The sequence below is a fragment of the Mobula hypostoma genome, chromosome 10 (genome assembly GCF_963921235.1).
Source record: "Mobula hypostoma chromosome 10, sMobHyp1.1, whole genome shotgun sequence".
NCBI lineage: Eukaryota > Metazoa > Chordata > Chondrichthyes > Myliobatiformes > Myliobatidae > Mobula > Mobula hypostoma.
In genome coordinates this window covers 96,262,723-96,267,673 of record NC_086106.1, presented here as the reverse complement: position 1 = coordinate 96,267,673, position 4,951 = coordinate 96,262,723, and the positions used below count along the sequence as shown (strand labels likewise).

The 4,951-nt window shown below is 43.2% G+C and overlaps 1 pseudogene; it reads left to right on the top strand.

Moving 5' to 3' along the window:
- Positions 1-3,226: 3,226 nt before the first annotated feature.
- On the top strand, positions 3,227-4,154 carry LOC134352564 (uncharacterized; annotated as a pseudogene).
- Positions 4,155-4,951: the final 797 nt, after the last annotated feature.

The following is a 4,951-nucleotide window of genomic DNA, read 5'->3' as shown; positions in this document are numbered from 1 at the left end:
GGGGGTTGATGTGCCTGTTCCATTTCTGTTCTTTTTTTTTGCGGGGAGGTGGGATTGGGGGGGTTAAAGATCATGCTGCCTTTCTTTTCTTTCTTGGTTTCATGGCTGCCTGGAGAATTGAAGTATTTCAGAGTGGTAAACTTTGATAATAAATGAACCTTTGATGAATGCTGCTTTTCTACAGCAATGTTTCATGTACACGTGCTCAATAGTTGATAGGGCTTTACCCCTGATGTACAGGGCCGAATTCACTATCTTTTGTAGAATTTTCCACTCAAAGGCATTGGTATTCCCATAGCAGGCTGTAATGCAGCCAGTCAATGCATTTCCACTACACGTCTACAGAAGTTTGTCAAGGTTTTTGATATCATGCCAAATCTCTTCAGACTCCTAGGAAGTTGAGGCGCTGTCATGCTTTTTTAGCACTTAAATATATATGATGGGTCCAGGACAGGTTCTCTGAGATAGTGACACCCAGGAATTTAAAATTACTGACCCTCTCCACTTCTGTTCCTCCAGTGAGTACTGGCTCATGGACCTCTGATTTCCCTCTCCTGTTGTCTTCAATCAGTTCATTGGTCTTGCTGGCATTGAGTGATAGGTTGTTATGGCACCACTCAGCCAAATTTTCAATCTCTCTCCTCTGTGCTGATTCATCACGATCTTTGATATGGCCCACAACAGTGGTGTCATCAGCGAAGACCAGATTAAAAAAATTAACATGCAGGTTATTCCAGATCATGGATTCATCCAGTAATTGCATTTTCCATTTGCTCTAGCATGTTTATATGTAGGAAGCAGGTGCAAATATTAGATATTAATGTATTTACTTTTCCAGGAGGAATGTTTTCCTGAAGATTTAATTGTATTGCTCTATGAAACAGCGAGATATACAAAGAAGAACAATTTTACGTTTAAAGTCTCTGAGCAATGCTAAGAAAATAGCACCTGGGTGTTTGATGGTTAGTGTACACTGAGGACTGAAGGGTCTTTCAGTGCTGTATGACTCCCTGCTTTCTATTGCTAATTGTTAATAACAGCAGGGAAATGATGGGTTAAGTGAAACATTATAGTTTTCTTGGTAACACTGACTGAAATTTCATACTGCTGAATTGTATATGTTTGGGTTGGTCTAACGTTGGATTTTTTGACTTTATCCTTGTGATATCAGTACACAAAAATTGTTTGAGGGCAGGGTCAGATCAAATGCCTCCTGGCATTCAGGCCTGGAGTTTTCATGTAGAATTAGTGCACTCATTGTAGAAATTGTCCAGAGGAAGGATGAAGTGACTTTAGCTCCTAACAATAGCTTCATTGATTCTCTTTGAGGACCCCACTGTTACAGTCATTTAGTTGCTGAAATCATTCACAACCTTTTTTCTGCTGACTCAGTACTTCAGAAAATCTCACTCCTCACGAAAGAGACAGCTCTAAGCTCTGTGCTGGCCCACAGACGTGAAGACCAAGAATCTGAAAAGTACTTGGGAATTCCACTATCACAAAGCATTTAATAAGGCCCTATAAAACCTGCTGAGAAGCTGGTGCCTGGTGAACAAATGCATTTTTCTTTGGAGATTGCGCTATTATAGTGGCTTAAAGAGGAGATTGATGTAACCTTTGAGAAGAGAAATACCAGACACAAAAGCATTCCTAGCACTGGGCCTGCAAGCCCTGAAGGGCCCATATAATTAGGAACATACAAGAGTTCTACTTTTACCTCAAACACCAACAGTTTGAACCTAACTAACACCCTTTTACCTGAAGCACTGTCTGGTTCACAGCTAGAAACACAACCATAAAATAGATACATGCTAAGTAGAAGGAGGCGGCTATTTAATCTCTTAAAAGGAAAATTGGCCTTATCCTGCTGTAATATTTGCTACAAGCATGCTGATCATTATAATGCATTATTCCTGTTTTCTCCTTATAACTTTGATGCCATTTTTGTCTTTTATAGCACACAAAATAACCTTTTTGCAGTCAGATCCATTCTTCCAGGCTCTGGAGAGATGAATCAGTGAGCAATTCATTGTGGTTTTAAGCATGTCACAGAGTATGGGTATGTTTGCAGGTTAATTTCAGATAGACCTAGCCGTGCAGTAAGAGCAGGATAGAGACTCTTCAACATCCTGAGTGTCCAACATCTTATGCACCAGAAGTTATAGTACAATCTAGTGGTGTTAAGGTTTTAACTAAACTTTCCTTCGATGTAATGAACGGAAAGATATTTTGGTTTCCCAGAAACTAAAAGGTAATGCTAGCGATATTATCAAGCATATCATCACAAGCTATCATGAGTAATATATTCTTAGGCAGTCCCTCCCATAAGCAATATGATTAGAGGTTCCTGCTTCAACGCCCTTTAAAGACTTTATTTTAATCAACCCAAGAACAGGGAGTCAGTGAATCCAGAATTATTAAGGAACATGTATCACAGGCTATCTCAAAGCCTGTGTCTAATTCCTGGAGGGTCAGAATGAATTCTGCAATTTCATTAAGGATTTTAAAGGTATTGCATAATTTGGTCAATACCTAAAATTCCAGAGTAAGTTTAAAAAAATGAGGAAAGTTCAGTTCCAAAACAGAAGAGCTGGACATAGGCCTGCCAGGAGCAGTAGTGTGTGCGCTGGGCAGGTTAATAGCAGCTTTAGAAACATTGAGTACAATCTATGTACTACAATAACACCCTTCAGTCTTCACTTTGTCTTCAGACTATCTTCAAGCTAACCAGTAAAATTCTACTATTTGTTCTCAAAGAGGAAAGCTGTGAACATAATCACTATGTAGGTACTATAGTAAATAACCTCCTTGCAAAATAGATATTAATATTCTGCATTATCACTAACATTGTGAATTGTGGTAAACTTAGCCTTCCATTGTGGCAAGATCATTCCTAATGATTAATACTATTATCCCTTAAGCTTCCCATGTTATCCTAAAACTTCATCTTAACTTCATCTTCATCGGGCCAGGTCAGGGCCTTGCCTTGCTACTGGTACCACGTAGCCCAGTACTACCTGTCTCGGGTTGGGTTGTCAGCAACTCAACTGGCACACCTCCTGGTGCACTTCGGTTAACCGGGGAGGAAGGTGTGCAGGCACCCAGCAGGACTAAAAACAAAACCTGTCAAAGGGCGGATGAACTCTTTGAGAGTCAACGGCCACCTACTGTCTGTGTGAGGAATGGCGCGCCACACAGTCTTTCGTTTCGCACCTTGTAAGCCACTATGATGACAGACAACTCAACAAACCCTATACTTCCAGAGCCAGGAGTGCTCAGGAACTCTGCGGAACGCCCAGACCCTGGCCGAGACAGGCAGTATGAAGATGCAACCTCAAACCCCACGGGGAGGGTTGAGTCCGACAAGGGGGCTGAGCGAACTGCACCTCTTTTGTGTTGTAGGGTAAAAACGATCATCTCAACCTTCAACGCAAACACCATCCGCCTCTTGCCTCGATGCACAGAGTTGGCATCACAGGTAAGCAGATACGAGATCTTCATCCTGGAGATACAAGAACACCATCATGTACACCCTGACGAAGAGATAAGGTTCACAGAGGTAGAAGGGATGCACCTCATCACCTCGTCTGCATGGAGAGAGCCGACGACAATGTCAGCACAAGGTGGAGTAGGGCTGATGTTGAACTGCAAGGCGAAGGAGGCACTGAGGGGCGTAGTCTCAGTCAGTGACATAATCCTTACTGCAGAATTCGACGGAAACCTGGCGACCTCTGTCATCATCTGTTACTCCCCACACAACTGCAGCGAGGACAAGGAGGTGGAGTAAACTTCACAAAGCTGTCATTTCAATACCGGCACATAACTTCCTGGTTGTGCTGGATTTTAATGTCCAGGTCAGACTAGAAGATGTTCCATACTCATACCAAGACTTTACCAACAGAAATGGACAATATCTAGTTGATTTCATCCAGGAACACAGTCTCATTGCCGCCAACACACCATTCAAGAAGCGAGCTGGTAAACTGTGGACATATGAAAACAGAGCCTCCATCTACAGGAAACAGCTCGAATACATCCTCATAAGAACAAAATGGCGTAATTGTGTGATCAACACAGAAGCCTACAGCACCTTCAACTCGATGAGTTCTGACCACAGAGTAGTGTCAATGCAAGTGAGACTGAGCCTGCGGCAACCTAAAGCCACAGGTCCCAAGGAGAAGGTAGACTGGAAGGCATTCTCCTCACAACCTGTTCTTCAAGCCCAGTACACAGTGGAGGTGAGAAATCGCTTCAGCCCACTGGAAATGGGGGAGGAAGAGACTACCACTGACCGCTATCAACGGCTCATAGACGCACACACAGATGCAACAAAGAGTTTGCCTACTGTGAAGCGAATCAAGAAGAGTCGGATCTCGAAACATCCTGACGTCATGGCAGCAAGAAGTGTGGTCAATGCTTGTCATGCCGAACTTAGAAGGAGCAAAACAGAAGAGCTAAGAGACAAGTTTAAGACAGCAAAGAAGGATCTCTTTGCCACCTACGACCGACTGAAGGAAGAGGAACTAGCTGAGGGGATTAGAGAGATAGAAGCTACTAATGAAGACATGCAGCATGGAGAAGCATGGCGCCTAGTCAATGAGATCACTAGACGGAAGATGTCCCCATTAGGTCAAATAAGTGGTAAAACGGCAGAGGACCGTGTCCTGACATGGTTTATCCACTTTAAGAATCTGCTGGGAAGCCCTCCAACGATCACGGAAGAAGAAGAAGACATACCCACGATACTAACGCAAGTTGACATCAATGACGGTCCATTCACCATTGAGGAACTGGAGAAGGCCGAATATGCACTCAAACAGGGCAGGAGTGCTGGACCAGATGGGATACCACCAGATGTCCTGAAGAACTGCGACCTGGATGACATCTTGCTGGACATATGTAATACGGCACTGATGAAAGGCGACAAACCAGAACAGTGGTCACTCTCAAA